Here is a 26,023-nt window from a genome sequence, read left to right on the forward strand (position 1 = left end):
ATTTATTTCTTTCTCTTGCCTGATTGCACTGACCAGAACTTCCAACACTGTGTTGAATAGGAGTGGTAAGACAGGACATCTTTGTCTTCTGGTGGTTTTCAAGGGGAATGCTTCTGGCTTTTGCCTTTTCCTATTCAGTATTCAATATGATATTGGCTGTAGGTTTGTCACAAATGGCTCTTATTATTTTGAGATATGTTCCATCAATACCTAGTTTATTGAGAGTTTTTTTTTTAACATGAAGGGATTTAAATTGTATCAAAGGCCTTTTCTGCATCTATCGAGATAATCATGTGGTTTTTGTTTTTAGTTATTTTTATGCGGTGGGTTACATTTATTGATTTGCATATGTTGAACCAGCCTTGCATCCCAGGGTTAAAGCCAACTTGATCATGATGGATAAGCTTTTTGATATGCTGCTGGATTTGATTTGCTAGAATTTTATTGAGGATTTTTGCATTGACATTCATCAGGAATATTTGCCTGAAGTTTTCTCTTGTTGTATCTCTACCAGGTTTTGATATCAGGATGATTCTGGCCTCATAATGAGTTAGGGAGAAGTCCCTTATTTTCAATTGTTTGGAATAGTTTCAGAAGAAATGGTACCGGCTCCTCTTTGTGCCTCTGGTAGAATTCAGCTATAAATTTGTCGGATCCTGGGCTTTTTTTTGGTTTTTATTACTGCCTCAATTTCAGAACTTGTTATTGGTCTATTCAGGGATTCAGCTTCTTCCTGGTTCAGTCTTAGGGGGTGCCTGTGTCCAGGAAGTTTTTCATTTCTTCTAGATTTTCTGTTTTATTTGCATAGAGGTGTTTATAATATTTTCTGATAGTAGTTTGTATTTCTGTGGAATCAGTGGTGATCTCCCCTTTGTCATTTTTTATTGTATCTTTTTTATTGTGATTCTTCTGTCTTTTCTTCTTAATTAGTATAGTTACTGGTCTATCTATTTTATTAATTTTTTATAAAAACCAGCTCCTGAATTCATTGATTTTTTTGAAGGGTTTTTTTGTGTCTCTATCTCCTTTAGTTCCACTCTGATCTTGTTTTTTTTTTTTTTTTTTTTTTTTTTTTTTTTTTTTTGTTTGTTTGTCTTCTGTTGTTAGCTTTGGGGTTTGTTTGCTCTTGGTTCTCTAGTTCTTTTACTTGTGATGTTAGGGTGTCGATTTGAGATCTTTCTAGCTTTTTGATGTAGGTATTTAGTGTTATAAATTTCCTTCTTAACATTGTTTTAGCTATGTCCCAGAGATTCTGGTACATTTCCTCTTTGTTCTTGTTTGTTTCAAAGGCCTTCTTGATTTCTGTCTTAATTTCATTTTTTACCCAGGAATCATTTAGAAGCAGGTTGTTCAATTTCTATGTAGTTGTGTGGTTTGGGGCAAGTAACCTATACTTAATTCTTCAATGTAAAGTTTTGAAAATTATCACTGGCAGTGTAAAAAAATTTTTGCTTTTCAGTAAAATTAAAATGACCACTTCTGTAAAGTAATTGCCAATATGAAGTCTCACCAAGCAAAAGAGGTGAAGCTGCTCTAATTCATTAATTTTAAAACATCAGCACCTATCTCAGGTTCAGGTACACAACAGACAGTCAATAAGTGTTTATTGAAGTGATTTTAATTTTGATTATAATCCTCCCTCAGCTGCTTTGACAAAGGATCAATTATTTTTGCTTTTTACTTTCAAGTTATTATATTATATATAATATTAACATAATGCATTATAAATATAATCAAAGTTTGATTATTGCTTCTAGCTTTTCTCAAAGGTCATACGAAGAACTGCCATATAAATTGATCATTACATTTGTAGTAAAGATTTTGTTAAAGATACTGCTGATTCTGTTTCTTCCATGTCCTTTTTGTAATAACTCCATGATGAATTACTTTAAGAATTCAATGTTAGAAAAAGTCTTTCTTCAGCAGAATTATTATGCTTTCTACTTTTCAATAGTGCACACAGTAGGTTTTATGTAAGAATATGTTAAGCAAATGAATAAAAACCTGTATAACTGATTACAGCACTTTGAAGAGATCTCATTTGGGGTTCAGACAAAAATGAGAACAATCATAAGAACTATATGCTTCTTTACTGCTATCATATTTTTGCTTTTGTTTCCCTCAATCTTGAAATTTTTCTTATATATGTATTTTAGTAAATATTAATATGTTTTGTTTTCAGTAAATATTAATATGTGTTTTTTAAAATTTACCTGATATATTTAATATAAAACGAGGGCAAAAACTTGAAATAAATAAGCATGAAGCAATTTTTCATTCCATAAGTTGTGATAATGGAAGTGTAGGTAATCTTAAACACAAACTTATGCACAAATAATTTATGTTAAATTTAATTCAGTGTGTGGCTTTTCTTTTATTAAATATTTATTATTGCATTGTACCTTGTGGCTAATGAAATTAGCTTATAATTCTCAGAGTTCAGAAAAAAATGTGAGAAAAATGTCCCCAAGACAAGCAAAGGAAACATTTTCTGTGATTAATCCTTTTTTTTTTTTTTTTTTTTTTTGAGACGGAGTTTCACACTTGTTGCCGAGGCTGGAGTGCAATAGTGTGATCTTGGCTCACTGCAACTTCCACCTCCCAGGTTCAAGTGACTCTCTTGTCTCAGCCTCCCGAGTAGCTGGGATTACAAGCACATGCCACCACGCCTGGCTAATTTTTGTATTTTTAATAGAGATGGGGTTTCATCATATTGGTCAGGCTGGTCTCAAACTCCTGACCTCAGGTGATCCACCCGCCTCGGCCTCCCAAAGTGCTGAGATTACAGATGTGAGCCACCACACCTGGTCAATTAATTCTTAAATAACAATAACTGACAATTTTTGAGTGCTTATTATGCCTCATTCATCACTCTTGATTGTTTTTGTATATTATTTCATTTATGAGATAAAAACTATTGTTATTTTCTTTTTCAGACCAAAAAAAAAAAAAATAGGCCCAAAGTGGTAAAGTAGATCTATTGAGATCACAAAACTAGAAAGTATTGAAGCTGGAATTCAAAATCAGGCAGTGTAACACCAGAGTTTACAATCATATTCATGCAGCCTTAAACTGCCTCACATGAAATATTTTAATTTATCCAAAAATTGTATATAGATGGTCTACTATTTTCCAGGTATAAAACAAGCACTGGCCTCCTAAAGTGCTGTAATTCCAGCTCTTTGGGAGGCTGAGGCAGGTGAATCACCTGAGGTCAGGAGTTTGAGACCAGCATGGCCAATATGGTGAAACCCTGTCTCTACTAAAAATATAAAAACTAGCCGGGCGTGGCGGTGAGTGCCTGTAATCCCAGCTACTTGGGAGGCTGAGGCAGGAGAATTGCTTGAACTCAGGAGACGGAGGTTGCAGTGAGCCGACATGGTGCCACTGCACCCCAGCCTCGGCAACAGAGTGAGACTCCGTCTCAAAAACAAAGCAAAACAAAAAACAAACAAAAAAAACAAAAACAAACAAACAAAAACAAAAAACAAACAGAAAAAACAAGCACTGGCAATATAACAATCATCCACAGAAGAAAAATTGAGAAATTATTATACTTTATCAATTCATCATTACTCTGTCTATTTCTGTCTACCCAAATGCAAACTAAAAATGACAAACAAGAAAATAATGTCCATTTGAGGTTTAATTAAGGTTTTTACATTTTAGCTATGTGTTCGATCACAGAACAAACCAAACATGAGCACCTGTGAGTGTCAGTTTGTTTCACAAATAAAAATTTCTTTTTTGATATAATGACTGAATAGATTTAATTTTCTTTCTGTCAGTCTGCATTGTTGATCTCATAAATGCATTTGCTTTGCTGTTTGCTTTTCCCTACATTTAATATATTTTTATGCAATACTCTTTCCAATTTTACAGGATAAACTACCAGACGGCAGGGACCCTTTGTTTCAAGCAAGCTCAGTTCATGGCCCAAGTGGGTGCTTGGTTAATAACTTTGAGCGTGACTCTAGTAAATTGGCAAAGTTTGAAAATGAAAGCTATTTTCAAACAGATGGAAAATGAGTGGTAAGACAGATTTAACAGTTAATATGAAAGTACCAATTTCCTTGACAAAGAAGCAGTGGGTAAATCGGAGCCACAGGGACAGCTTTAAACACCACCTACCTAAGAGAAACCCTCAAAGGAAACAGTTTATTTTAAAAGGAATTCAAAACAGACTGTGCTTGTTTCTCTTCCTGTCAGATACTCACATCATTTGAAAACTATTAATAAGTGACAGGAGTGCTGACAGTAATGTTCCAGATACTTAGCAAAAGTAGCCAAGCATCTGTTTTTGCCATTGAAACATTAGATAAGGATTTTTGTTTCCCATCAAGGTATTTCTACAGAAATTTAGCTCGTAAAATTTTGTTATTTTCAGGTGCTGATAATGTATTGGAATCTGATGCCAGCAAGACAGGTATGAGGCTGAGAGTATGTCCTTCTACATCAATTTGAATAAGCTCAGTGGCTATCTTGCTATATCAATCATCAATAGTCCTAAAGACCTTCACAGGCTAGAGGATTGCATTCCCACCTCATTGGCTATTACATTTAGTGACGACGTCCTTGACTAAGATGATTAAGATAGAAAAATACATCATAAATCATATATGGGTTTCATGATTTTCCTGCATAAAATAAGCTGTTAATTATCTATTCTAGGATTCTAAAGACAAAATAGGAGGGCCCAGCATCATGAGACCATGCGTGCATGATTTCTACTGTCTGCTATGACAGTTTCTTCCAGAACATTAAAGATTCTATCACAAGTTTTGTCCTCAGAAGCTGCCAACTTCCTCTTAAAAAATAAACAAAAACAAAAATCCTCTGGAATTCTCATCCATTTTGGAAAAATTTATAATTGAAAGTCTGTTGAAGAAATGTTCAATTTCTTCTTTCTGATGTTCTTTCGTATTAATTTCACTCCCTGAATAGTAAATAGAGACTTCCTCCTCATGAGAGCAATTACGAAACTTGTTATAAACACACAAGTGACTTGTAAAAGCAATGTACACATTAAAGATAACTTAACTTCCTAAAAGACATTTGAAAAGGTCTTCTGAAAACATTAAGGGATGAGGAGGTAATGAAAATGCAGGAGATCTTTGATGATAATGTTGTTTGCTAGAGAACGGTATGAAATAGAAGTCAGGACAATGTCAGAGAGAACATTATTTACTGAAATCTGAAAACAACTTCATTGCAACACTGAGAAAGTTTCATTTTTAGGTTCCATAACCCAGTGTGATCAGAGGATATTTGGATATTGAAGGAACAGGAAATAAAGCAGAGTCATTACTGAGTCTGCTTACCTGATGAAAAATTTTACACCACTGCCACAAAAATGAAGTTCATATCTACATATCCAAAGTAAGTTTTAGCAAGTAGCAGAATTGAATATTTCATTCAATCCATTATTCAACAAATATTCCCTACCCTGTGATCATTTTATTTTATTGATTGGGAATAATATCAATCACTTAAAATATATGTACTTTGAATTCAGACAGACCTGGACTTCTGCTCTAGTTCTGCCTTATACTAATAATAGCTGGATCTTGGGTACATGTGGAGGGTTGAATTATTTGCACCAATAATTTATCTATCTGTATCTATACCCTGTGCCAAGCTGCCTTTTGTCCTGGTAGAGATGAAATATATCACTGTTTTCCACTGATGTTGGACTATAGCATGTGTCTGTCATTGGCCGATAGATATTAACATTTGTGATACAAGCAGAAGTTTGACATGTGCTTAACATGGTTGAAATGGTTTGGCTTGCCTTTTCAGACTTCTGTTACCACCAAGAGAAGAATATTCCTCTCCTAGCCCACTGTCCAAAGAAAGATGCTACAGAATAGAGCTGGATTCAGTCTGCAGCTTAACCAAGCCCAGCCTAGGGCAGTTGCCTCTCAGGTAATCCCCAGCTAACTGACAAATGCATGAGAGAAAATAAATGTTTTAAGCCATTGAACTTTTGAAGTTGTTTGCTATGCAGTAGTTGTAACTGATACAGCATGTAACTCAATCATTCTTAGGCCCAGTTTCTACATCTGAGTAAAATAGTTTCCAAAATGAGAACAATAGAAATACATAATACATAGGATTACTATCATAATTATTGATGCTTTAAACACATATGTGTAAACATTGAAAACATTAGTTGCATTTCTATATACTAACAATGAATACATAGACATTAAAATTAAAAATACAATAATATTTACATCACTCAAAAAAATTTAACTGTAAATTTACCAAAAATGTAGAGGACTTGTATGCTGAAAACTACACAATGTTTATGACAGAAATCACCTAATATCTAAATAAATGGAGAGACATGGTATTCATGAATTGGAAGACCAAAAATTAATAAAGACATGCATTCTACCCAAAATGATATACAGTTTTAACATAACTCCTATCAAATTCCTTTGGATATGAACAAGATTGTTTTAAAATTTATATGGAAATATACAAAATAGAAAAGCCAACAAATGTGAAAAAGAGGAATAAAATAGGAAGACTCTGTCTACCTAATTTCAAGAGGTATAATATAGCAACAGCAGTCAAGACTGCAGGATATTTGTGCAGAGACAAACACACAGATAAATTGAACAGCACACAGGAACCAGAAATAGACCAATACAAACATGCCCAAAACAAATTTGACAAAAGTACAATTCAATTGAGGAAAGATAGATTTCAACAAATAGTGCTAGAGCAAGTGGATATCCATAGACAAAGAAGAAGAAAAAAAGAAGCTTGGTCTAAGTCTCACATTTCAAGCAAAAATTAACTGAAAATGGAGAACAGACTTATATTCAAGATGTAAAACTGTAAGCCAAATCAAAATAGGAAAAATTTTCAGAATCTAAGGCTAGAAAAAAGGCACACCAAAAGCACAATCTATATAAGTGAAACTAAATCAATTGTACTTTATCAAAATTAAAATATTTTGCTCTGTCTGTAAAAAAATAAATACACAAATCCCGTTAAGAGGATGAAAAGATAAGCTATAGAGTAGGAAAAAATATTTGTTAACCACATGTATGACAAAGGACTAGTATCTAGAATATATACACACTCTCAAAACTAAAGTTAAAAAAATTCGATAATAAAATGGGAAAAGACATAAAGAGATATTTTACTGAAAGCATACACGAATGGCAAAAATGTACATAAAAAGATATTCAACATCATTATCACTGGGAAAATGCAAGTTAAAAACCACATATATATTTGTACACACATATCAAATAGCTAATATATATATACCACTAGTATATACATTGTCACTAGTGTATATATATACACACACACACATATATATATATACACACACACCACTGGTATATATATTGCCACTAGTGTGTGTGTATATATATTTGTGTATATATAGATCATATATACGAATATATATAATATATATTTTATATATTAGTGGCAATTTCAAATGCTGGCAAGGATGCAGAGAAATTGGATCACTTACATTTTGCTGTTGGGAATATAAAATGGTACAGTCACTTTGGGAAACAGTTTGGAGGCTTCTTGAGAAAACTAAACACTACTCAGCAACTGTATTCTTGCACAGTTATCCCAGAGGAGTAAATGCTCACAGAAAAATCTGTACAAAATTATTTATAGCAGCTTTATTTATAATAGACAAAAACTGGAAATAACTCCAGATGGCCTTCAACAGGTGAACAAGGAACAAACTGTGGTACATTCACACTGCCAACTACTTCTCAGCAATAAAAAGAAAATAACTATTGATACATGTAAGAAACTGGACGAATCTCTGGAGAATTAGGCTGAGTGAAAAAAAGCCAATCACCAAAGGTCACATACTATGTGATTTCATTTTCTTAACATTTTTGAAATGACAAAATTATAGGAATAGAGAACAGATAAGGGATTGCCAGGGCCTGGGATTGGCAGAGAGTGAAGTGTGGGTGACTATAGAGAGCAGCATGAGAGAATTTTGTGGCAATGGCAATGTTCTGTATCTTGACTGTCTCAGGGCCAATATCCTGTTTGTTACAATGCAGTGTAATTTTCCAAGATGTTGCCTTTGGAGAAAACTTAGAAAATGTATCTATAATCACTCTGTATCATTTTATCACTGCATGTGAGGCAGCAATGATCTAAAAATGAAACATTTAATTAAATATATTTATTTTAAATGTTTAAGATAAAATGGTATCTTTTCAGGTTTTCCAAAAACCATAGTAAATGTAAGTGGTAAATATAACTATTTTTCAACTAAAATGATTTTTTTGATCTTTCAATTTTAGATGGTTTGTCCAGGTGCTGAAAAAGTCTGAATTTTTTTTTTCATTTTTGGTGAAAGAGAGATGCCTCAGCTCATTAGGCAGCTATTAGACTAGTGGACTCACTGTGCAGACATCAATACAGGCAGTCAATTGCAACCCCATGTCCCAAGGCTCTAAAATCAGACCAGCATTTCCTGGGCTAGTTCACTGTACACACAGTGCTTCTTTAGGCTCCCTTCCAGTCCAGAGGGTCACAGGTCTACAGCAGTTTCAGTCTTACATCAAGGATTCTAACCCACTTAGAATTTGCTGAAGAAAAAAACTCTAATTCAAGACAAATTAGTGATTTTTTTCCACCTTAGAAGTAATTGAAATTTAAGTGTAACAACTCCTTTTGGTGAGGTATTTTAAAGGGTGAAAATCTCTGCTTAGCCTATATTAAACACTCAATAGTTACTAGTTTCCTTCCCATTAATGAATAAAATATCTTCAGAAAGTTCTCAAAAAAGAGCACATACTCTCGCCTGCATGTGATGATGAATTATATCTGATTTATTCCCTAAATAAACTGATAATGTTCCACTTAGAAATCTCAGATTAAGGTGAAACCAACTCTCTCATTTTGGACTCACACCTTCTCATTGCCCTCCAAAGAATCTTGAGCCAGGAATCAACATAATTGATCACATTGTTACAAATAAGTCCATAGCGTTTTTCCCCTTTCCATTTTTAAAGTAGAATTTTACTATCATTCTTCTATAGGTTATGGAGTCTAGCAGTTTTCTTTTACCATTATCAGATCTGGCTAATCTTTGACAGACTATTAAAAACCACAAATACAAATATAGACACAAGTCCATTAAGAAAAAAACAAGATATATCTGTACACACAAATGCAGGCTATTAAAAAACACAAGTACTCTAAAGCCCTAACATCAGAGGGAATAGCCCAAAACTTAGTTTCTGTTGAGCCAGTACAATGGATCAGTTTTCTCTATTTTTTCTATATGTGAGGACTTGAGCAATTAATTTTTCTTCTATGGGCCTCAGTTTCCCAAAATGTACAAATAGATGTTGGTGAATATGCCGGACATATTTCATTCATTTTACAGTTCATTTTCCCACCTGTCCCTTTTTCCAGCTACCTGTCTGTGTGGGCTCCACCTAATTTCAGGCAGGAGTGCTGGACAGTGCCTCATACCCATGCTGTGTACTTCTCACTTGTGTCATGGTGCTTCCAATAGATGCTGGTCCTGATCAGAGATTGCACATGTGCAGATGGAAAAAGCAGGCAGTTATTAACTCCTGGAAAATTTTTGACCAATGTGAAATGGAATATGATGGATAAATTCTTTCTTCTTTCTCTGCATGTGCAGACCTGAGATACAGTTTATATCATTTATTGAAAAACTCTCACAATGGATTGAGAAATCAACTGTACTTGGCAGTGTCCAGCTTGATAATGCATCTCATATTGTCTCTTCATATGTTCCTAATTCATTTTCTGTGATGGTTAACTTTGTCTGTCAACTTGACTGGATTGAGGGATCCCAGTAAAATATTATTTCTGGGTGTATGTGCCAGGGTGTTTCAGGAAGAGATTAGCAGCCGAGTCAGTAGACTGAGTAAGGATGATCCACTCTCGCCAAGATGGGAGGATATTACTGAGTCCATTGAGGGGCTGTAAAGAACAAAAAGGCAGATCAAAGGTGAATTATTTCTCTCTTCTGGAGCTGGAACATTCATCTTTTCTTGCCTTGACACTTCAGAACGTCATATTTCCAGGCCTTTGGATTCCAGGACACAGCAGCACCTCAGATTCTCAGGCCTTCAGCCCAGGACTGAGAAGGATGCCATTGACTCCCCAGTTCTCAGGCCTCTTGACTCTGACATCTACCACTAGCTTTCCTGGTTTTCCAGTTTGCGGATGTCATATGTGGACTTCTTGGGCTCCCTAATTGCAGGAGCCAGTTCCCAAAGTAAATCTCATATATCTACGTGTATATATCCTGTTGGTTTTGTTTCTCTGGAGAACCCTGAATAATACCTTTCCTTTCCTCTCACTTCCCGGGATTGTAATTCCTGAGCCCTTAGCACAGTCTCTTCCTTCTGGGGCACCCAGGCAAAAACAGTTGGTAGGAACAGCAATAAAAAAAACCTCAGGATGGGATTTTGCAGAAAGACTAGTCACCAATAGCATAGCAAAAACTCCCCATTGCTGGTGATATTATAATGACTAAAGCTTGCCCCTGAGACTAATTGCTATAAGGAACATATCAACATCTAGTATGGGGATGTGGCATATGAACTACATGACAGCAATAGGAAATTGAAGTATTGTAAAGTATATTTTTTGACTTTTGTTTTTAACTACTTCGAAAGCACCAATTTTACAAAAATAGGCTCTGAAAGTCAGCTTCCAACTAAAGGCAAACTCTGAAAGACAGAAAGCCTGTGACAGCAACTCACAAAATGCACTTGTTCTTCTTAGAATCCTCACATGCCACTCCTATTGCCTTCAGGCTGGCATTCGACATCACATCCCAGACAAGCCCAGTGGGTAAGTACAACTCCAGTTAATGAAAGAAGTGACTCACATGCTGAAGGAATTAGACTCTGCCTGTGTGCACTGCTGGTGACTGGAAGCAAATGTAAGAGTAAATCTTGTGGGTTAGAAAATAGGGCTAGACTACATGTGGGCTATAGAGTAAGTTATTTACATGGGCCACTCACCCATGACTGGAGCTTCGATGTTCTAACAAGGGCATATTTTTTTTGGCAATAACTTCTTGAAACATGCTCTGAAGATTGCCAATAGATAAAATACTTCCTGAAATATACTAAGAAAGTAGTCAGTGAGGTCAAGAGAAGTGGGAATGTTACAATGAAATCACTATGTTAGACTTGAGAATCCACCACCTAGCTATGTTCCTTAGTAGGTCCAGTGATACTCTTATTACTAAGAAAATAGGTGATCATTGAAAAGCTTGAAAGTGTCTGTCTTTTGTAGCACAATAATGGGAGATGCTTCCTTGGTACTGTCTCCCTAGTAATAAAGGGAGTAGCAGATTCTGGAATGGTGGTGATCTGGAGGCTGTGTATAACCGTCAGAGGTAAAGTAAATGCAATTTCCATAATGGGCAGCAAAGCAGAGTAGCAAAAAGGGATATTTGATCCATAGAGGTCTGTGGCAATGAATAGCAGACCATGATAGTCCCAATAGTGAGACAAACGGGCAGTCAATCTGGGTGTTGCTAGAGTTGTGTACTAATATTAATTTTGAAAAATCAAATGCTGATAAGCAGAATTTTGAAAAATCAAATGCTGAGAACTGGAGCATTTCATCCATGTTCTAGATCTATTCAGATTCTAGATCTAAGGTTGTCAGATGCAGATTGAAACTGAAGTCAAAAGTCTTTGAGAAATCACTTTGTAACACCACTGCAAGGAAATATGGTAAATATTCCTTCAATCCTTCCTGAAAGAAATCTGAAGCCATTTGTTAAAATAATTGTGCATTGGGAAAGGGGGAGTATTTAGATTTTTTGAGGCTTGATAGATGCAAGGTTTGCGCTCATACTGGTTCCAGAAAGCTGAAAATGCCATCGTGCTTCACTAGGCAGAGAGAAACTTATGGAAACCAGGTGATGAATGAATTTTTGTTCTATGTTCATCTCAACAGAGCCCAAGTGGTTCCCATTGCCCATATGTGTGACCAGGATAGATATACTTATCGGCTATCATAAATATTTTGCTGGTTTTTTGACCTCTGAGCTAAGACTCATGCCAGAAAATCCTAAATGGAAGCTCATGAGGCTTTCCCCAGTTAAGAGAGAAAACAAAAAAATGTCATATCCTAGAAAGGACTGCAAAGGTTATCACTTCCAACAAAATCATAAAGAGATTTCATCATGTCTCAAAAACAAAATCAAAACAAAACAAAAACAAGGAAAAGATGAATTATGGCAGGAAATAAAGCCTGTTGTACTGGATACAGTAATTTCACAGAAGCAGATCAACACAGCTTCTGGCTCTTGGTTTATAGCTAGGGATCTGGCAAATATGTTCTTGATTGCATTAGTAAGGAAGGTAGGAGCCATACACCTTCACATGACAGTGATGCAGCACATGAGCGCTCATTTGCTCCAGGGCATTGTTAACACTCTTGCTTTCTGTCATTGTAGTGTCTGCAGAGAACTTGGTCATCTTGGAATTTCACAATATGGTGCTGGCCCACTAAATGATGAATCATACTATTAGGTCTCAGTGAGCAGTAAGTGGTGGTACTCTAGATGTCCCAGCAAGACACACATGTCAGAAAAGGGATCTAAACTCTATGAAGATTCAGAAGCTTGCACTATTGTGAGTATTTTTTTAGGATAGAGCTATCAAAGGTAATCCTCTTACTTATCCTCTATAGAAGAAATGATAAATTGTTGCCCCTCACACCACCTACCGCTAAGAAAATGGCCTCTTTAGATTTTGATGGTAGCATAGACTGCTTTTGGTAATACAGCTCCGATCCATTTTGGGGTGATATGGGAGGCTTCCATATTTGAGGCACTCAGACAGTTAAAATTCTGCAGTAAATCCAGTCTGCATTACAAGTGGTTCTGCCACTCAGGACATTTCAGCTAAGCTAATATTGTTAGAGGTAGTTTCTGTCAAGCCATAGTATGAGAGTTAGAGTGAAGGCTCCTAAGCTTCTTCAGCAAGGCTATACATTCTGGGGCAGGGAACATCTCTGTGTTTGAAAACTGGTCCTGGTATGCAACTGGGTTCTCGGTTGTGGGAGGAGAGCTGATCACCTGACCTTGGAACATCCAGTGATAGTGGAAGTGGGTCTGCCCATCTTTGACTGAGTATTGTAGATTCCATTGTGTCATAGGTAAGGCAGACACAGTCATGGTCTATAAACATAGAGAAAATTTGGGAATGAGTCTATGCGGTTCCAAAACCAGCATTAAATTATACAAAAAACCAGTTCAGAAGCCGACATTGCATCATTGTCTCTCTTCAATTTATTGTTATAATTTTATTGGTTATTAACATTAACCAGATATTGGAGGAGGAAAAAGTCAGCCTAGTTCATTGATGTTGACCCAAATGGACTACTAGGAAATCTTAACCACACTCATGGAAAAGCCATAAAGGAGTGTGTTGAAGGGAGATCCTCCCAGTGGACAGAGCTGTAAAGAATCCTTTAGCCATCTTCTTTATACACAGAAAAAAGTGGTGTGAATTGCATATATACATGAGCTCTTGGGAAGTAGCATAGTTTGGTGGGTTACCCAGGGACCTGGATGCAATGAGATTCAGAGAACAGAGACAAAGAAAAAGAAAATAAGTATATGAATTGACCTATTTAGTGAACAGAAAGTATGTCTATTTTTGTATCGTAAGTTAATATCCTTTAAAAAATGTCTACTGTGGGCAGGGCGCGGTGGCTCATGCCTGTAATCCCAGCACTGTGGGAGGCCAAGGTGGGCGGATCATGAGGTCAGGAGATCAAGACCATCCTGGCTAACACAGCGAAACCCCGTCTCTACTAAAAATACAAAAAATTAGCCGGGCATGTTGGCAGGCACCTGTAGTCCCAGCTACTCAGGAGGCTGAGGCAGGAGAATGGCGTGAACCTGGGGGGTGAAGCTTGCAGTGAGCCGAGATCGTGCCACTGCACTCCAGCCTGGGCAACACAGCAAGACTCCGTCTAAAAAAAAAAATATCTACTGTGTAGGAGTCTTCTTACAATGAGATGATAAGATGATTCATTTCATGAAAGCCAGAAAGGCTTTCTTCTTGGTTATCTTAGTGGTAATGCAATAAGCCCATGAGAAGAGTGAGCGTGGTGATGTGGTTTAAGGTTGTACACATGCCCAATAATATGATCTTCCTCTCACCAAGACTAATGGAGCCACTACCATTGCTGAGTGTCCAACTTTCCAGCAGCTGAGACCAATAATAAACTTTGTAAGCATCACCATTCTTCAAGGAGACCAGCCACTAGGTAGTAAGTTCAATGTATTGGACCCCTCTAATGTAGCACCACCCAACCCCCCAGAAATATGACAGTGACTTTTCATACCAAAACTGATATCTACTATAATTATGGTGTGTTTTTTTCCATCCTATAATTGCCAGAACAGGAAAAATCTTCAGAGGACTTATAGGATTTCCTAACTTATTGACATGGTATCATATATAATATTGCCTTAGGCCAACAGAACCATTTTATAGCCACAGAGGTGTGAGGGAAGGTCTCATAGGATCCGTTGGTCTTGCTAAGTGGCTCTTACCTCATCATGCCCCCCACACATCATCATTCATAAAAGCTTCCTAATTCAAAATGTGGAATGGCGTGTTAAAGGATCAGCTATGGCACTATTTCAAAGACAAAAGCCCTCAGTGTTGGGATACTGCTCAAACAATATACTAAACGTATTCCAGCATGACTGAAAAATTTTATCTTGAAAATGTTGGCAGTCCTAGTTTGAAACATTCAAGTATCACATAAAAGATTCAGAATCACTGACTCATTCAGCTTTTCATGGGTGGTTTTCTTTCCAGTTACTGACTCTAATGAAAGAGTAAATTACTCGCCTAATGATAGTTGAAAATAACTGCTTAGGTTTTTATGTGGAAAAAAAGAAAGCATTTTAGTGGTCATTATTTCCTATCAATATATATATTTTTTTGTTTTCTTCTTCTTTCACAGGACTGTCCCTCAAGGGAATTTTATTCCTTAACAAAGGTCAGGAAATAAAATAGGCCAAGTATTTAAAGAAATTTTTATTTCCATCCTGTATTAGTTTTCTATTGCTGCTGTAAAAAAATAACACAAACTTCGTGGCTTAAAACAACTGCCATCTATTATTGCCCAGTTTCTGTAGGTTAGAATTCCAGTAGGCACTGTAGTCTGTGCTTAAGTATTACAAGGCTGAAATAAAGGAATCAACAAGACTATGTTCCTTTCTGGAGGCAGAGGAGAATCCATCTCATTGTTCATTCAGATGGTTGACAGAATTTATTTCTATGCAATTGAAGGGCCAAAGTCCATTTCTTTATTGGCTGTGAGCTGGGAGTCATTCTCAGCTTCTAGAAGCCACCTATGTTCACTGGCTTGTGGCCCCTGCATCTTAGAGCCAGTAATGGTAGATGGAGTCCCTCTCACTCTTAAAATCTCTCCTACCTGTTCTTCAGCCATTGCATCTCCCTGACAGACTCATCTGCCTTCCTCTTCTATTTTTAAGGGCTCTTGTGATTACACTGCACTCATCCAGATAATCCAGGATAATCTTTCTATCTTAAGACTCTTAATCATAATTCCTTTCACAAAGTTCCTTTTGTTATGTAATAGAACATACATGGGAGTAAAAGTAAGAGCAAAGATCATGAGGGCTAAAGCTCTTTTGACTACATACACCCAGGTCATTCTGCCAGCCAAATTCTAGGACCTTGTTTTATTCTTAAAATAAATTTATACTCTAGAACAGGAATATGGAAGTCCTGTGAGTTTAAGAGACTCGGGTTAACCATGAAAGGAGAAATTCCCTCTCTTTGGTGCCCTGGTAATTTAATGCATGAAAGCAACATACTATAGTAACATTAAGAATCTTTCTTCTGAAAAAAAAAAGGTTATGAAACAATCAGTTTACCAGAATAATTAATTTTGAGCTGGATACACCTATTTTTCAGGATTGTGACATTAAATTTCTTAAAACAATGCCCTGGAAATCTTTGCCTATCATCGAGTATTTGAGCATTCCCTACTCACATATCCCTGCCCCATTTGAAAACAACTGGATGATGACATCTTTAGGAATCATTCTACCTTAAGTACCCCAGAATTTTTCAGTTCTGTCCCTGAATGAATGAAGTACTATTATTTTTCAAAGAAATCATTGAAACTAGAGGAGAGCTAATCTGCCAAGCCAAATATTTTGAAGTGGGTAGATCTAAAGCTCTCATACAGGAATATTGTAGATATAAACAATAACTGGAATGGCTATCAGATAAAAATATTGTTGAATTCCATGAGTAGATGATGAAATAACCAATGGACTGAAAATTTTAATTTCAGGAACTTGAAAGATGGTTTAAAGCTAAACCATCTTTACAGCTGAATTGGATTAATTTAATTCGCTAGTGAGTTCTACATTTGATGTTTGTATTAGTCTGTTTTCACACTGCTATAAAGAACTACCCGAGACTGGGTAATTTATGAATAAAAGAGGTTTAATTGAGTCATAGTTCCATAGGCTTAATAGGAAGCATGGCTGGGAAGCCTGAGGAAACTTACAATCATAGCAGAAGGCAAAGGGAAAGCAAGGCACATTCTTCACATGGTTGCAGGAGAGTGAGGGAGCAAACAGGGAAGTGCTACACATTTTTAAACCATCAGATCTCATGAGAACTCACTGACCATCACAAGAACAGCAAGGGGGAAATCCGCTCCCATGATCCAATCACCTCCCACCAGGCCCTTCCTCCAATACATGGGGATTACAATTCAACATGAGATTGGGTGGGGACATAGAGCCAAACCTCACAATGTATTAGACATGGGCAAGAACCATTTGAGCTTTCATCATAGAGAATGTTTTTCCAGAGGATCAAGTTAACTAAAAGACTTATCTCTGGAGGCACGGCTTGGCTCTACTTTTCCTAACTTAACTACATCATCAACCACATAGAAAACTTGTAACATCAAGATGTCTGTTTATAGAGTTCTATTGCAAAATAGAGATATGACGTTAACTATTGTCTTCCCAATTCCTAGTGCTTATCATGTACTATGTATGATGACCTGTGCATTCACTATTAGAATATAGACACAGCCAGCACTGGATATTTTTCCTGGACCATAGTTGGACTTTTTTCTTCATTGCTTGGTCAATGGAGGATGCTATGGGACCAAAATTACACTGTTCAATAGGGGAGCCCCTGGCTACAGGTGCTATTGAGTACTTGAGTTATAGTTAGTCTGAACTGAGATGTGCTGCAAGTTTAAAATGCATACTGGATTTCAAAAACTTAGTTCAATTTTTTAAAAATGAAAGTATTTCATTAAAAACATTTTACATTGGTTATATGTTGGATAATAATTTCATCCATATTTGGGTAAATAAAATATATTGTTGAAATTAATTTTATCAGATTATTCACATATATTAATGTGGCTTTTAGAACATTAAACATTACAAATTGGCCCACATTGTATTTTCATTTGTTGTTAGCGCTAGTACGGACCATAGTGAGACTCCAAAAGTCATTTTTTCAACCATGCTATGTATGTCCCTAGCAGTCTTGTTTTATGACAAGTGCTCAATCTTCTTAAAAGTCTTTCTCCTCCTCCTCTACTCCTCATCAAAGGCAGAGTCACACTGGTCCAGAAGGCTAGTAGTTCAAAAGAGATTGCTGGCCTCTCTTTACCTTACTATTTTCCAACATCCATTCAGCAAATCCAAGGCTTAATTATTATTTGTATAAAGTTTTCTTAGAGAGATTAATAAAATTCAGTGATACTTGAAACCAAAATATTCTTGTGATCCAGTTGTCCTGAACAGTGTGAGGTTTTTAATCTTGATTTTTAATCATAGTATTTGCTCTTCATAAACAAGATGATACTTACTCTCATTTCTTCATTTCCCAAAGCAAGACAGGCACACGAAAAACTTATTTTATTTTATTCTGTATGAGGATGAGTTTGATGTGACTGAAAAAAGTAATCAGTACAGAACTGCCTAAACTTTTAGCCCTAGGTAGAGATAAATTCCATCTTTGATAATCATCTACAACTTCTGAATAACTGCTTCTTAGGTATGAGGTCAGCCTGGTGCCTTGGCTCTATCCATGGACAGCAGCTGGTCAGACAATTCTGTATGCAGCTTTGACTACAGTGCTACAAAGATTTCTCAAGGAGAGAAAGAAAGAATTTCAGCCCAAATCACAGCCAGGCTTGTTTCACCAGCCTTCTTGAGAACTGTCAAAATGGGTCTATAAAAGAGCAAGTGAATTGCAAAGCAATGCCAAATATGAAAGACTTGAATCCAAATCAATAGAATTTCTGCATGTAGTAAAGTACATTAAAGGACTATGATCTGTATACAGAGACAGAAATGTTAACAGGCCAAAAATTTTGGTAATTTAGGGGAAAAGGCAGAAAAATACATGGTGGAACAAGATCCCTTTAATGACATTGGAGTCTGTTGAATGGTATAACTTTGGGCTACGCACACATATCCAAGATCACACAAGGCTAGAAGTCATATCCAGGCAAGCTGAAGGACAGGGATGCCCAAAGAAGGGGAGGCAAAAAGATCAAAAGATAAGTGGACAGGTAAGTAGACAAGAAAATGCAAGTAGAGGGCAGAGCAAGAAGGTGATTCAACATTCAGAGTAGAAAGTGACAGTCTGATTCAACATTCAGAGTAGAAAGTGACAATCAGCCAACCAAACACACACAAGGAAGATATGTAGGAACTGATGTTACTATTAAGGCAAGAATGTTTCATTTAACATTCCAAGAAAGTAACTAGAAGTGAAGGTGATGACAAAGCCAATTACCTAATGGATATGGGGCCCTATTGTAACATAACAATTTTAGTGACAAGGCAAATCCTCGTAGACACAGAAGTGAAGTGTGGTCAATCTGAAGAAAGGCTTGAGGAAACATGAGGCTGAAGAGGTGGGTGGGGACTGAGATGGGAAGATTCTGACAGGCAGAACTGCTCAGAGTTGGGAACACACAGTTGGCTGTCACCTGCAATGGTTTCTCAGTGCCTCACAACTTGGTAGAGGTGTTATATTTTACTGGATTATGACAACATTTGGGATCTGCTAGTAGGGTGGGGTAGGGAGTCATATCCTGAATTGCACTTTTTTCCTTTCATTCAAAATACTCTGGTGCTCATGCATTTACTGACACCATTCCTGGTGGTGGCTCAGCTCAGAAGGTGGACATTTCCAGGACTCTGTGGTCCATGGTCTTGTTCTGCTGCTTGGTGTCTGGTGATGGTCATGCAGGACATCAAGTAGCAGATGAATCAGGTATGCCCCATATACAGCCAGAATCGACAGCATAATTATAGTTTACAGATTAATTATCATTCCATCATAGATCCTTAGCTTGTGCTGTACAAAAGGGAACAAAACAGTTTCCTTTTCAAAACTGGCACCTTCTTAAGGAAACAATTATATCAAAGGAAATCATAAAAACTGAGCCATCAAAATAGAGTTTTATGCTATCACCAAATGTTTCATTATATGATAAAACTGAGTGAGATTTTAATGGTCATCTCATATAATAAAGGAATGGCTCAGATGATTTTTAAAAACAGGCTAATGGTATACAATTTATTCAGTGTTTCTCAACAATTACTGTGCATCAGGTTTACTTGGGGGTCTTCTCAAAACAGAGATTATTGAGCCCACCCTCAAAATATCTGATTCAGTGGTCCAAGGATGTGCATTTCTAACAAGCCCACAGATGCCTGTGGTGCTGGTCTAGGGACCCTAGTTTAAGAATTACTAATCTGGTCAGTGGGCCAGTCAAGACAATGACCCTGGCTCTGTCTAAATGTCTACAGTTCTGTATTCTAACAAGACTTAAAGAGAAACAGTGCAAAAGAGAAAGAGAGAGACAGAAAACTTTTTATTTTGTCAGGCTTAAGAAACAAAGATTACTTAATCGTTCAGAAAACTTTTTGTCACCAAGGGACATTTGGGTGAGTTGGTTTGATGAGACTAAAAACTCCAAGCCGGACATAGTGGCTCATGCCTGTAATTCTAGCACTTTGGGAGGCCGAGGCCCGTGGATAGCTTGAGTCCAGGAGTTGAAGACCAGCCTGCGTGACATGGCGAAATGCTGTTTCTGCAAAAAAATACAAAAATTAGCTGGATATGGTGGTGCATGTGTCTGTAGTTTCAGCTACTTGGGAGGCTGCAGAGGCAGGATCTATTGAGCTCAGGAGATTGAGGCTGCAGTGAGCTCTGGTCGTGCCACTGCACTCCAGCCTGGGCTACAGAGCAAGGCCCTATCTCAAAACAAAAAACCAAAAAGACTCAAGACCGCCCCTTTTGGGAAGGAACACTAAGAAGAAGAATGCCTGAATGCCTGTCGGTGTCACTCACAGTACTTGTTGTCTCTCCTCTCTGTAATGTAACACTTATCACACTCCTCTTCTGCAATTTCAGGACTGCCATTAGGATAATGTGGATTACACTTCCGCAGCCCCTATCTAGATGTTACATTCAAATGTCACTGACAGTAAATAGAATCTGCTATAAGAAATAATGGGGAATGCTGGCCAGAGTCTGTTGAAAATAGATATCTGCCTTAGCCAGACACAAAGAAAGATAACCCTGAATGTAGATTAAGTCTGCAATACACACAAATTCTTGATTCTGTCAGGTTCATCAGAGACAGTAAACCCAGAGAGATTTGAAGCCGAATGGATTATGATCATTTACCTTGTATTGAATTCCATGGCACCTGTGAATATTTACCCTTTGCACAGTAAAACTTCAGGCATAGCAATCTGGAAACTGCTCCCCTGAATTCTGCTTAAAGCATGTAGTCAAAATTTCTGCACACCAGGTGTAGGTGGCTTTGTTATTATCATCATTGAAAATGCATGTCCTGTTTTCTTGTGGCAAGGTGACAGGTGATATACAAAACAAGATGCATCCATAATCCATGCCCTTGAGGATCTTTCATACAAAGACAAAGGCGAGCACTGATTTCCAGACAATAGCCTCATAAAGCAGCTTAAAGTAAGATTTTGTTTTCGTTTTTATTTTTTGTGGGGTTTTTTTGCACAGAATTTAAGTGAAAAATATCTGTTTCTGTGAAGCAATGGTTTGGTGGGATCAATTTCTCCAGTGGGCAGATGTGATGGTTAATATTAGGTGTCAACTTGATTGGATTGAAGGATGCATAGGTGGGTGGTAAAGTATTGTCTCTGGGTGTGTCTGTGAGGGTGTTGCCAGAGGAAATTAACATTTGAGTCAGTGGACTGGGAGAGGAAAACCCACCCTCAATATGGGTGGGCACCATTCAATCGGCTGCCAGTGCAGCTAGAACAAAGTAGGAGGAAGAAGGTGAGATAAGCTGGCTTGCTGAGTCTTCTGGCTTTTGTCTTTCTCCTGTGTTGGATGCTTCCATCTGTCCCTTCTGCCCTTGGACATCAGGTTCCACGTTCTTCAGCCTTTGGACTCTTGGACTTACACCAGTGGTTTGCCGGGGGCTCTCAGGCCTTCAGCCACAGACTAAAGTCTGCACTGTTGGTTTCCCTACTTTTGAGGGTTTTGGACTTAGACTGAGCCACTACTGGCTTCTTTCTTCCTCAGCTTGCAGACAGCCTATCATGGGAGTTTACCTTGTAATCACGTGAGCCAATTCTGCTTAATAAACTCCCTATTATATACACATGTATCCTATTAGTTCTGTCCCTCTGGAGAACCCTAACTAATATAGCAGAGTTGGTAGATATTTGTTTAGTGTCTAATCCCTGGGCACTGCCTACCCTCCCACTGGCTCTTCCAATCAGCATGTCCAAGTTTCTTGTTCTGGGCAGGAAGTGGTGAATAATGCAAGGAAATTATCAGCAATATTTTTAGTATATGCACACTTTTTTCCAGTTCTACCATTGATGATATTATTTTACATGTGATCTGATATGGTTTAGCTGTCTCCCCACCCAAATCTCATCTTGAATGATAGCTCCCATAATCCCCACATGTCATGGGAGGGAACCAGTGGGAGGTAAATGAATCATGGGGGTGGGTTTCTCCTGTTCTCATGATAATGAATAAGTCTTATGAGATCTGATGATTTTATAAAGGGCAGTTCCCCCGCACATGCACTCTAGCCTGTGTAAGACATACCTTTGCTCCCCCTTCACCTTCTGCCATGATTTTGAGTCCTCCCCAGCCATGTGGAACTGTGAGTCCATTAAACTTCTTTTTCTTTATAAATTACCCAGTCTTGGGTGTATCTTTATTAGCAGCAAGAGTCCGGACTAATACATGATCAAAAACTAATTGGGCGAGAAAATTGTTTTTGGCACCTCCTTTGATTTTACCTGAAGGAAAGCCTGACAAGAAGGGAATCAGTTACACTGGAGCTCCATGGTGTTTGAATCTGAGAAGACTGAATATCAATATCTGCTTGACTTCAAATCCAGTCCTGTTGTCTCAGTGCCCATCTAGCCACCTGCTGGCATCCTCGCCTGACACCTGCTCCAGGGGGACTACACTACCAGATAGACTCACCTCACTAAAACTGATTTAGAAGTGGATTTTAACTCATTAGGCTAGAGCCAAGGTATTGAGAGGACCTGCTAAGCATCTGCCATTTAGTCACGGGCATCACTGTAAAAGGTCCACTCTCTAGTGTAGTCTAACATGAGGAATAGTTTACCCATTTGCCTTATACTGTGGTTCAAAAAATTCAATGAAGTCAGCCCTATTAAGTGATTAGTTTCTCTCAATTTTCTTATAGGGTTGGACTTTGCACTAAAACTACACTTCATGTCATGACTTATGGGTGACCTTGTGACTTTCCCTTGCCAAGTGTTCTTACAGGCATAGCCCAGTGCCACCTTCATATGATTGCGACAACACTTAGAATAAGAAAGGCAATAATGCTCCTCTTATTCCTACTAGGGATACAAGAGCTCTACTATAGCTTGTAACTTTCATACTTTCTAGACATCAGGAGGGATCATTCACACGACCACCACCACCACCACCACCACTGCTACTACTTTTACTGCTATTTCTACTAGTTCTTCTTCCTTCTCCTCCTTTTTCTCCTTCTTCTTTCCTTAAGTTTCTGTACTTACCCTTCATTCTCATGCATATTTTCAACCTGTTGATTAGACAATCAGAATTCGTTTATGTAGGTTGGTGGTAGAGCAACCCCACATCAATATGTGAGTAGATTAAGCTGCAGAATATAAATACTTGTGGCCCACTGTTGTCTCAGATCATGATGTTTGTTTCTCAAGTTAAGGCCTCCTTCAATTTTGGCATGCAAAATGGCATGCATCTACCCAATAATTTATGCTAACTTCCCTTTGGAAGTCATTTCTTGAGCAGAATACCTACAAAAGTTTTTCTATTACATGTAGAGTGTAAAGCTGTTTTACAATATTTCTGAATAAATTTAAAGAGAAAAAGATAAACTTTAGAACCAAATGAAATGTTTGCATCCCCAATTCCTAAGGCCACGTTTTGTAAGGCCAAAGAGGAGAAGTCCCGTGGCCAGGATCCGAGAAACTTGTTACTGAAAAAGTAGTAATAGGTGTCCAGACTTCATTGCTGAGTTATTTTTCCACTTTAGAGGCCAGATCAGTCAGGACTCATCTATACAAAGGCATACATTGAGCAACTTCTATTTCCAAGACAAAGGCAATCAGGATATCTTAGACAGAAGGAGGGTTCAATTGAGTCTATAATTATAATTAATTTGTAATTGTTTGTCCTCTAAGTTAGCACATATAACTGACATTAGAGATAATCAGCTAAAACTACGACAATCAAAATTTCTCAGGTCCTATTATTAAAAGTATTCAACATATTTATTAATGATGCAAGTGTTTTGCAAACCAAGGAAGGTATTTCTTACAGCAGTAGAAAATTCCGTTTGTTCTCTCACTGCCTTTTTTTCTTAAAGTATTAGGGTTATTAAGCGCAACATCTGCACAGAACAGGTTGTTTGCTTTTCAAATAACTTTAGCAGAAAGAAATATTTGATGAATTAGTAATGTGTTTGACCTTGAGAAACTGATCAAAATATCTGGCTCTTTGGTCCTTTACTTTGATGCCTCAGTAACTTTTTAAAGCTGAATTTTACAAGCCCCTTAGCAAATTGGTTTTGCAATGGTGTTTTTTTCTTGTATCTGATATATTACTTGGATGCTGACAAACCTGCTGGAAAGGAAAACAAAAATGAAAGTCTAAGTAATCAGTAGCCTCTGCAATCATTATAGATGCTCGGTGGGTATTTCAGAGTCCTTTACTTGAAAACAAATTATGTAAATCCACTTATGTGTGTTGAAAATTTACAGTAACTCTAAAGAATGAGGAACCAGACACATCAGCGTAGTTGAAAGTTAACTTCTGAGACATTAAAAGATGTTCCTAGGTCTGTAACTTCTTGTTCTTTGTCCAGGAAATTTATTTTCTAGACAATTACCTCTATGGGGAACACCCAGGGCTGGAGGGAACAATTTTACAGAATCTTACTGTTATTGAGTCAGCAGTGCTAGCTATTAAATAACAGGTGGCAGGCTGTGATTTATATGCGCAAGTTGCACTGTGCAGTCGTCCTATGCAGGCCCTGGCCCTCAGGAAAGAAAGCCAAAGATGGTACATCAATTACTATAAAACTAAAGCATCTTCTTTTGTTAGTCCAAATGTGCTTACCTATTAAGCTATAAAAAATGTAATCCATGAGCCAAGACCAAAATCACCAGTGTACACTCACTCCACACATACATAACATTCTTTAGTCTTATCATCATCCTTTACATGTTCATTACACATATTTAAAAACAAAAGATAATCCATCTGCCTCTTCCTGTAAGATATGCTTGGAACTAAGCAATGTAGCAGTGAGCCATAAGAAACCTGGATCAGATATTTTAATTGAATAGACAAGTCCTAAACTTATTCAAAGAACGAGTAAGATTGTCTTGGGATGGTTTTGCTTTTATTTGGTATTAGTTTTTGATTTGGTGTTGGTATTTTTTTTTCCAGGAACACTGGATATATTCTATGTTTTATGGAACTTTTTTTAGTTCACCAGTGCTTTAGGTGTTATAAACATAAGTCAAATATCATGTCTTGCTGGACCCAACTCACTAGGCACAGAGACTGACATCTATTTGTTCAGTATTTCTAAGGAATCTCAAATCTAAAACAATAGCTGTGTGGCTTCATGTTTAGAGATTGTCCTCTCAGTCTTTCAAACATTATTCGTGGAGATTTGTTTCCACTTCAAATAGCAGAGCTATTGCAATACTGAATCTGTGAGAACTTCCTTGCCTTTTGAATGCTTATTGGCTGCTTAACATTTTAAATGAGAATTGTTCATCCAAAGGAAGTTCACTTCGTTCTGAAATTCAATTCAACCTAAATTGTAGGCATCTCAATTTCCCATTCTGAAGTTCCAAGATCAAGAAAGTGTCACCTTACTCTTGATATATTTTGGGTTTTACAAAAGAGTCAGACACTCACAATTCTGGGAGAAATATATTTCTAATTTTCTTATTACAATTCTCACAGCATATAGTAAAGTTCATTAAAACATTGAAAAAAGTTACATTAGAATTCAGTTTTCTGTTTGATTCTATGAGGGATAATAAACTCAGTAACATCTAGATAGTTTCTCATTATCTCTCACCAACTTTTTATTTATTTATTTATTTATTATTATACTTTAAGTTTTAGGGTACATGTGCACAATGTGCAGGTTAGTTACATATGTATACATGTGCCATGCTGGCGCGCTGTACCCACTAACTTGTCATCTAGCATTAGGTATATCTCCCAGTGCTATCCCTCCCCTCTCCCCCCACCCCACAACAGTCCCCAGAGTGTGATGTTCCCCTTCCTGTGTCCATGTGTTCTCATTGTTCAATTCCCACCTATGAGTGAGAATATGCGGTGTTTGTTTTTTTGTTCTTGCGATAGTTTACTGAGAATGATGATTTCCAATTTCATCCATGTCC

At 37.2% G+C, this 26,023-nt stretch overlaps 1 long non-coding RNA gene across 2 annotated transcripts in view; it reads right to left on the bottom strand.

Moving 5' to 3' along the window:
• Nucleotides 1-19,952: 19,952 nt before the first annotated feature.
• LOC117979352 (uncharacterized) overlaps nt 19,953-26,023 on the bottom strand; it is a 36,646-nt gene continuing 30,575 nt past the window's right edge. For both annotated transcript variants that reach the window (XR_004670110.3, XR_004670109.3), the window contains one exon: nt 19,953-20,157. This is a non-coding gene — a long non-coding RNA (uncharacterized LOC117979352). The remainder of the gene's footprint in view (nt 20,158-26,023) is intronic.

The sequence above is a fragment of the Pan paniscus genome, chromosome 13, assembly GCF_029289425.2.
Source record: "Pan paniscus chromosome 13, NHGRI_mPanPan1-v2.0_pri, whole genome shotgun sequence".
Classification (NCBI taxonomy): domain Eukaryota; kingdom Metazoa; phylum Chordata; class Mammalia; order Primates; family Hominidae; genus Pan; species Pan paniscus.